We start from the raw sequence: 10,123 nt of genomic DNA, 5'->3' as shown, positions 1-10,123 counted from the left end.
AAATGAGTGATGTGGTGTCTGTTATTTACTCCCACTCCTTCTTCAGCATCATTATAATTGTTAAGCTTACTCTCTGTTTTTCTTTCTATTTTTAAAGCAATGTATTTTGAAAAGTGCATACTTTTTATTCAAGAGGGGGGAAAAAATCAAATGAAAACATCTCAAATAATGAAAACTCCTTGTGGGACTGTGGTGTGTCTAAAATCAAATATTTGTATTTCATTTTGAACAGAGTCGTTCGGTCCTTGTTTCAACTTGAAGTTTTATTTCATGGACTCTCTCAACGTCAGTTCCTTTTATTGATTTGAAGATGTGCAATGATTTTAATAGTTTGATTGTAAGGGATGGAAACTTGTTTTTAAAAAACTAATCTTGTCTCATATAAATGTATGTGTGTGTTTCTGGCTAACAATACTTGTACTTTGTACATTTTTGTACACGATACAAAACAGAGGGATGGTGAGACATTACGTCACTAATTTAAATACTATGTGAAAAATGTAGGGCTAAATACTGACCCCTGTGGTACACCACAAGCAGTGTACAAACATGAAGATAAAAACTCCCTCAGCTTCATGCACTGCTGTGTCCCAGTAAAAACATTTGACCCTATCTGACCCCTTTTGATTCCATACTGTTCCAATTCACTAAAGTAATCATCGGGTCAATTTTGTCAAAAGCCTTTTTCACTGTACAAAATATAACAACTGCATATTTCTTTTGATCAATGACCCTGGTGAGTTTTTTTTTTTTTAATTTTATTGCCTCATTCAATGCAAGTGATTTTGATCTGACCCTGTAGTGCATATCAGAAAGAGTTTTTTTTCCCTAATTGCTGAGGCTTTCTTTACATTATTTGGTTTGTGTTTTTTAAACAGAGTAGCGAGTAACTTTAAAGTGCAGCCTCTGTAAAGACCAGACACAATCTTCACCCCCAAAACACAAACCTTGTGATTGCACTATTAACTTCTTGCTGTGGGCCCTTCAGCCATTGAGCTGTTTGTATAAACTCTTATAACAGAACAGGAGGCCATGGAGAGGTACTAAAATATTAAAGAGGAACTATCTGTCAGCATTATCTGCTCCTCTTATTCCCCTTAGGGAACGCCCAGACATCTTTTGTTGATACCTAAAAGTACTAGACTCTACTCCGTTGATTTCCTCCGACTAAAGGACATAACCATAAAAAAACCAACTGCCCTGATTAACTAAACAATCACAAAGAAACCACAAAGATATGGAGAGGGAGATTGACGGCTTCATGAATAGAAATATGAAATAAACAGTCACAGGAGCTTTAAACTAAGCTGCTCTGGTGATGTTGCACCACATACATGATTCAACAACACAATCATTCAAATTCAAGGATGTTTTTCGTTCAATACCAGCCCTGATGGAGTCGTTCTCCTCATCTTTTGTTGTTGTTCAGTTTAAACAGCTCCATCCTTGGTGGAAAAGCAGTGATGGAGAGATTGTGCTAACAAATGAACTCCATCTGCTTTGTTATCGTTTCACTATTTTCCTGTAGAGTGAAATAGAGATGCAGGAAACAGAGAATTACTGGCAGTGAAAATGCCTGTAAAAAAAAAACAACAGTCAAACAACCGTTTTGGTCAGAAAAGGATATAAAACCGTCCCTTAAATCTAAACCACTTAATCACAGACAATCACTGGCTAACAAGAAAAGTAGCAGACCTCGTGAGAAAATGTTAGCATTTCCATGGACACATCTCTTTGTGAAGATATAGTCTTCCATTATATTATATTATATTATATTATATTATATTATATTATATTATATTATATATTCTTTAAGGGATGTAATTGCACTTTTTCTGGCGCAAAACAACACCTGACATGTTGATATAGGTAAGGTTTAGCCATCTTTAGGAAAAGCTCATTTTTATGTTCCTGAAAAACACCAGTGGGGAAAATATTCAAAAAAGATGGATGGAGGGCAATTTTAGAACTCCTCATGGAAGTCATTATCCTCTAGTCTATGTTTATCTATCTTTCCTTCAGCTCAGCTGCTCTGCAGGCCTGCTAGTGAACAAGACAGACCCAGAGCTGGAGGAAGTTTGGAGCAGAGTCTGTGCTCAGCTCCCTGGTGTGAGCAGCAGCTAGTATTTCCTCTCCTTATTCTCCTCTTGGCTTCTAGCCACCCTTCCCCTCTTCCCGGGAGACTCCTCAGTGTAACTCACCCTCTGTAGAGATGAAGCTCATCAGGCAGTCATTGTGTTGTAGCTCGGTTATGAACCAGGTCACAGAGGTTCTGGCTTTTGTCCAAGAACACAGTTCTGAACTGAAGGTTCAAAAAACTCTTTTGTCCAAGAACACAGTTCTGAACTTTTCTGTTCAAAAAACGTCTTTTTCCCCCCTCACATTTCGTTGACCTCTTCAAGATCAAAAGAATCATCAGTCCTGAATCTGAGGTCAGATTTGTCCTCTACAGTTCAGATGCGTGTTCCTCAGCTTTGACTCGTCTTCTCAGACATGTTTCAACGATAAAGGTTTAACCCCTTGTGTTGTCCTGAAAGGAAATCTGTGCTTATGGTTTTGGTAGTTTAATGTAATCAAGGTCTGTTGGCTCAGTTTTAAAACGGAAGGATTTATTTGTGGTGATGGGTTGAACTGAAGGTAGACATAATTTGTTTCATTTGGAGTGATGGGTTGAACTGAAGGTAGACATAGAGTGAAACACTGGATTAATAATTCATACAATTTGTTTCATTTGGGAGAATATTACCAGTGGTTACCAAATATACTGCCTTTTTTATAGAAAGTAGTTGCAAAGTAAATCAAATTAGTAGGTCTTTTTAGTGCAACTGCAATGCCAGGATCTGTTAAAAAAAACACAGAAAAAAAGACTTTCAAGGCCAAACCAGCCATACAAGATCAAGAATATTATTTAATTAATTTAATTAACAAATCTTTATTTAAAAGAAAAATAAATCAAATAAACAATCTGCAAATAGGCCAGGGAAGCGAAGATTATTTAGATGAGAATTCTTAAAACAAGTACAAATGTCTTACCTTTGTAAGAATTTTTATACAGCAGTATTGGTTAATTCTCTCACAAAAATAACAGAATATCTCACTGAGATAACATTCGCTGTATTTTTCAAATATGTTATTTTTGGACCAAAATCCATAACAGGCTTAACAGGCTCAATTCATGTTGAGAAAAATAAGAATTATTTTCCTGAGGCTTTTTTTTTTGTTTAAAATTCCTTGTTTTATTCACGATTTGTTTAAGTGCATATATGAGCTGATACTTTAGTTTCACAAAGAAGAAAAAAATCATTTGGCTTAATTGGAGATGAAAACTAACAGACACAGAAATGTTTTGGTCGTTAATACAAAAGATCAGACGGGATCAACATCACAAAGGCCAGAACCTGCAGCCCCACTCAGAGGCTGCAGATGAAATATGAATGGATCAAACGGCTGGAGAGTGAGCAGCAGCACCGGGAACCCAGTCGAGGTGTTACTGCTCCTCTGATGGTGAAACTTTCTGACCTGGTGTACTTCTGTGAGTTATCTGGAATTTGAAAGTAATTATTACCGCGGGCCACAGGGGCATCTACTGAGAGAGAAGTTGTGGAGCTAAACATAAAGTCTGTTGAATATACTGATATTATTGACTAGCTTTGTCCAATTCTCTAACGTTGTCTTACTTCAGGCTATTCCTGCTTTGATATCAGGTTTATTTGGATTGATTTTAAATTACTACATATCATTTTTGTTTTGCTTTTGATCATCTGAGTTTATATTATAGTTATTATTTTATTTATGTTTTGTTGTGGTATCTCAATGATCTCAATTGAGATGCGGAAATAACCTTATAAATAACATGATTTCTTCAATAACTTAATACATAAACTAAAGGACCATTTTAAAAAGTATATTTTTTTGTTTTATAAAGATAAAAAAAATGCCCTCAACTCCGTTTCTGATATCTAATAAAACTAACCTATATAATAAAAAATGTAAATATATTATTATTATATATTATCTATTTTTGATTTTGGGTTTTCCAAAAGTAAAATGTCTTTGGCGTCAACAAAGGGTCAAATATTTCTCCAAAATTGATCCATCAGTAATTAGCTGAGGACATGTAAACAAGTAAGACGCACGGCTGCCACCTGAGCTCTTCTCACAGCACGTAAACCTTATCATGACTCGGTTATTTATGTCTGGCTGTGCTGTTGGTATATAATGCAGGCCCTGTCACAGAGCCACTGCAGCCTTGTCTCCATTAAATACCTGTTCAGCCGTCTTTAGCCCTTCAACACTGACAGCCACAGGCAACGATGGCCAATTAGAGTCTGCGTGTCCATCTCAGTTTGAACCTCAAAAAAAATCTTGGAATGTGTAACAAATGTTGTTTCTCTCATATAAAAAGAGCTGCTACATGGGAGAGCATACACATACTGTATACCACAGTTGGTTTAGGAGTTCTAAGACGATTAAAAAAAGAAGGCACTTCTACCTGTCCTGTATCGAGTACTACGTTTACAAGTTGTATTTATTGATTATAGAATTGTTCATATTTAAGGGTTGGAAAACCTGATTCAATAGAATGTGACTCAGCTCAATGCTTGACAAAGAGATGATAATAATAGAATGTGTCAAAGCTGCTGGAGACACCTGAGACAAGTGTCTTAATGTGGTTTGGTGATGAAAATCAGACATTTTTTCAAATGATAACATCTGTCTTAGAACTTTTACAGTTATTTTGGTATTTTAAATTGGGCTCTAAATTTAAAATTGTAAATCTAAATTTAAAAGTCTTCTAAAATGTATAAACAAAATTGTTTTTACATCATTTACATTTTCAGCATTTACATCCTACATCACCACCAGAATCAAATTGCCTTTTTTTTTTTAGAAAATATTTAACATCTTGGTCCAATGCCTTGCTTTTGGTGAGGAACTCAAACGTTTTCGTCTTTAATCTTTTTGAAACCTTTCTTTTTTTTTGCTAAAACAGCCAGGCAATCATTCGAGTTAGTTGATTAATCTACCATTTCCGTACAAGTGTGTTTTCGCTGCAGTATGACTGTGTAGGTGGGATGAACTCAACACGACCCTCTGTTAATTTTAATGATAGCAGATGTTGAAGAATGCAACCAGAGAAAACACTCACTGAGCACAAAACTAGAAACAAGGCTGCTCATTGGCTCCCCCACTGTGTCGATACATGTCTTTATTTCACAAGGTTAATGGACGTTTTAGGAATAAACAAAACACACTCTTAGATGTAGGTCCATGAACTGAAACACTGAAACAAACTGAAGTAAAAAAAATTATATCAAATAAAACAATCACCATATAAAAGTGAGTCATGCTGCTCAAAGAGAGAAGAACAGACCAAGGCAACAAATAAATACATCCTGGGGTACAAACGGCTGATGACTATTTAATTGGTCGTTTGAGTGAGACGATAAATAAAGTGAAAAACAGACAAGTGTAAAATCAGTTTGTCTTTCTTGACCTTTTGTACTGGATTTGTTCCAAAGGAGAGAGAAATGAGGACGAACAGATGTTAAAATGTGCTTCTCAGGTAAAAGTCAGTCAACAAAAAAGAAACATTTAGCTGAAAAGGTCTGTTCTCGACACCCCCCAACCCCCACTGAGAAACAAACTGCGTTAAATGTCACTGAAACTCTGCGAGGTCCTGAATCCTCCATGTGGAAAATCAAAAGGTAAATCTTTTCTGTCCATGAAAACAACAGAATGCAGGGTATTTTTCTTGCCATGCCAAGATTAGAATCCCTGCTAAAGGTTCACACATTAAAAAACCTCTGCTATCAGTCAACTTCCTCCCTGTAATGGAGCTGCAATCTCTCCCACAGAAGGATGGGTAAATGTTAGCACAAGTAGATTTTTTTTTTAAAAAAATCACCTGAATACACGGGAGCTCTTGGTTCTATCATATCAGACTATATTTTGCCTGCCTAAAGTGGAGACAGTAACAGGAGAAATCACAATCTAAAACCACCAGAGTAAATGCTGCCTGTTCCTGAGGCTGTGTTCACACAAACAGTCTGCTCCTGGTGAAACTGCAGGTACGTTTAATGCAGACGGATAATCTCTTCATGAAAATGTGAAAATAGTTTGTCTATCTTTATTTCTTATAAATAATGCACTGATAAAACTTACCCATACTGCACCAGTGCGGAACTCACACATTCCAAGCATTTGGTGATAGAATTTAATTAAAGTTTCCTCAGATTATGGTTTAGCAAAGTCTGTCTCCACCTTTTATTTTTATTGCCCCTCCTTTGTTTTGTTTTCTGACACATTAAATTATTATCTTTCTATCCTGAAGCACAGATATTCAACATGGGGTCGGGGACCCCCACAGGGTCAGCAGAGGTGCTGTGATGATGTCATGAAGTTTGCTGAATGCTGTCCTAGTCTTGACAGCGGCTGAATAGCACTGTGGGTGTACAGTATGTGGGGATGGATGGATTTTATTGGCTACAAGAGTGGGGAAATCGATGTCACGGCAGTATGGTTTAAGAGAAGGACAAAACCAGCAACAAGACGCTATAAATACAAATGAAAGTAAAATAATAGTAAATGATATCAAGGATACTGATGTAAAAACAAACCAATCTGATGACTGCACACATCTAATATACTAATATCAGAATATGTACGTTCTATCTATATATACGTATACACACATATATGTATATGCATACACACAGTACATATATATGTCTGGTATATAAACATTTCATTATTATTATGATCATTATGGTGATAATAATGATAATTATTGTTATTTATGGATGGGAACGGTTTACTTTTATGACGTCATCAGAGTTTGAAGTGGTCCTCCGGCTTGAGCCCGTGAAAAAGAGCGAGAGGGTGGGAGAGAGAGAGAGGGAGAGAGAGGGAGAGGAGAGAGGGAGCAGATTCTTCTCTGTTCTCCCCTTCCATCAGCTCCTCACTTGTACGAACCGCCGTCTCTTTAAAGATGCTGCTTCAAACTCCTGTAAACTACTGTCGCCTCCTGTAGCTGCGTCTTTCGCCCTGAATAAACACGTGGAGCTGCTGATTCCTGCACAATAACTTTATATCGTCCATCTCCGCACGGGTGAGTTCGGTTTTTATTACCGAACATCTAAAACCTCGGGGTTTGTGTGAACGGACAGAGGGCAGTGATGCTGATGCTGAGGATGCTGAGGGTGGTGGTGGTGGTGGTGGTGGTGGTGCAGCGGACATGCCACCACTTCTGTCAGTCAGTCTGTGTCATGGCTGCTCATGTAACTTAGATGTGAAGATGTCTGTTCAAAGGTTGTGTTTATTTGTGTCGGTGTGTTGTGTTGTGTTGTGTGGGGTTGTGTTACAGCGGGGGCTCCGCGCTGAGTTGCAGCTGCTCTGTATTTTGGCCACAGTGAAGCTGCTGTTCTCTGCTGGATGTGACAAATTACGCTTTCTATTTAATTAGGCTATTGGCGAGTCTATCCCATGGAAATGTGGCGGGCTGTGCCAAAGAAAAAGGGCTCTATCATCCCCCAGAGTTTGGTCCTCTACTGCTGCTGAGAGAGCAGGGGCAGACAGCGTGTGTGTTTCTCTTGTTTGTGGTATTAAATCGGACTTTTTCAGCATTAGCCGGTCCAGTCCACCTGAGAACCAGAGTCTGGTCCAGTGAGGACTGGACTGTGTTTCAGTCTGGGTTTATGATGTGAATTGTGTTTAAGTTTAGGTTAGTGAAAGACAGTAATTGCTTATTGATAAGGCTTTGGTCAGACTGTCCTAATGAACAGCAGTCAATACACTGTCCACTGCAACCCGTCTTTGTGTGTATGTGTGTGTGTGTGCGCGCTCTTGTTTTTGTTATCCATCCAGGACCGCTCCAGTCACTGTTACAGATCTTTTCAAAGACCAGGAGACTTGGTCCCCGGGGACCAGAACCTGACCTTAATGGGGGAGAACCACGGTTCTGGGGTTCTAGGTAACACATACTGGTCAAGGCAAATGCTATGGATGTGTTTGGAATGTAAAAAATGAATGGAAGTCAATAGGAAATAGCAGCACGGGTGTGCGTTGATGTGCACGTTATTAGATACCGAGGGCTCAAGTGAACTGCATTAGTAGACATGGGTATTTGATACGAAACCTGTAAATGTGTACTTCTACTTGAATTTTATGCACGAGTTAAATTCATCAAAAAATAACGTTGACTCTTTTTTTAACCATACCACCAAACTTTTTTACCCACAGAATTGTGTGTTAATCTAGCAGCAGCAGCAGCAGTGAGAAAAATACCATAGTCCATTATCATGGTAAGATGTTATGCCGTTTGCACACCACTAGATGACAACAGAGTGCAAGCATAAGCAGCTGATTTAACTTGCACCAGTCTATTAGTCACCAGGAGAACGTGCACCATGGTTTGATAATGAAATCGTTACTGCTGTTGATTACCTTTGTGGAATAATAAACAGAGCAGGAGGCTCGTTGGTAAAATCAATGACTTTTTATCAAATCACTGGCTCATACACACACACACACACACACTCCCATTTGAAAATAAACCCACAATCTGAGGGCTATTGTTTGTGCTGTTAGAGCTAAACTTTAGAAATCAATTGGAAATCAGTTCCTGCGTTCAAGCAGTGCATTTGAGTCTTAGATATTGTTCCACTGTGAGATGACAGCGGTGCAGAGGTTTTGCTTTTTTTTTTGTTAGTTTTGTTTTTTGATAACCTAAAACCTTAAACTGTGGCTAAGAATAACAACCAGCTATGACACTGGACATTTACATCTATAACACACACACACATTTTAAATATATGTACATATATATTTAAAAGAACTTTTGTCCTAACTATTGTTTTTGATATGTTCAAAATGATCTGATGTAGTTCGGTAGCAATTTGTCCATCGTTGACTTTCATTATGGTAAAATTATGAAGAAATACTACAATACCTTTTTTCACATACTAAGAAGGAAATAAACAGAGAGGAACAACTACATAATATACAACTTTATTTCAACCTACTTCATATGAGTAGATGTAAAAGTAGTTTTTGAATAATTGTTGTCAGTCGCTGCTAATTTCATCCCTTTGTGAACATGTAATAACCGTGACAAACAAATCCCTAATTCTAATTCTGACAATTTGTTTTTTTTTTACTGGTAAACTTGTACCCAGAGTAGCTCCAGTCTGTTGGGATAAATGATGCTCTTGAATTTTGCTTTAACATAACCGCTGGGCTTCAAACTTCCGTCCCGTCTGTAATCAAGAGGCTCTTCATTATATGGTGATCTATAGGCAGGAGACGCCTGGAGAAGTTTTGTATGTTTTCTTTTTGAAAGGTCATGTTACCAGAAAACAAACCTGTGTCCACTGCAGCTCCAGTGAAGCCAAAGATGAAAAACCATTGAGGAACGGTGAACTGAGACGCTTGTTAATGAGCAGTGAGCATGCAGACACATCCACAGCAGGCCTTCGCCGCTCTTTCCATGCGACATCTTTCTCAAGGACACTTAAGTGGCCCCCGTATTTTCTTTGTGCACTTTACAGTCTAGTAAACCCTTTCAACTGGAATTCCCAGCGTTTGGCTCAATCAATACATTTAATTAGTGCTGATTAATGGAAGTGTGTGGCCGTGGAAGGCTGAGCGCTTACTCACTTCACGAGGATACCTTCTATTGGCAACCGGGGAGAAATTGCTTTCCGTGGTCGCAGGTTGGTTTTACATAGCCATTCACAGTGTAAATTAGAGCTAATGATGGAATATATGAGATAAGAGTGGTTACAGCAATCTACAATTCCCTTTGATTTAGAGGGCCCTCTAATTTATTCTTTAATTATTCAATAAAGACATTAACCCTTTAGTTTCCACTCATGTTGGCTCCGTGGGTTTTGAACGACGGGAGAACGAAAAACCTTCTGAAATCGCCGCTCAGCACGCAAGCTGAAAAGCTACTTGCACAGATCACCGTTGCCCCCAGTAGCCCCTCGCAGCACCTCGGTACCGTGCCGTATGCACACACACTCTGTACAATAATGAGTCCAGTTCACGAGGGCAAATCCTAATAGTCAGCTGAGCATTATGGACTTGACTCCAATTTGGAAAACTACATGTGAGCTCTCCA

The sequence above is a fragment of the Cynoglossus semilaevis genome, chromosome 6, assembly GCF_000523025.1.
Source record: "Cynoglossus semilaevis isolate Cse_v1.0 chromosome 6, Cse_v1.0, whole genome shotgun sequence".
Taxonomy (NCBI): domain Eukaryota; kingdom Metazoa; phylum Chordata; class Actinopteri; order Pleuronectiformes; family Cynoglossidae; genus Cynoglossus; species Cynoglossus semilaevis.
The sequence above is the reverse complement of the archived record's forward strand: the minus strand, read 5'-3'. Positions refer to the sequence as shown.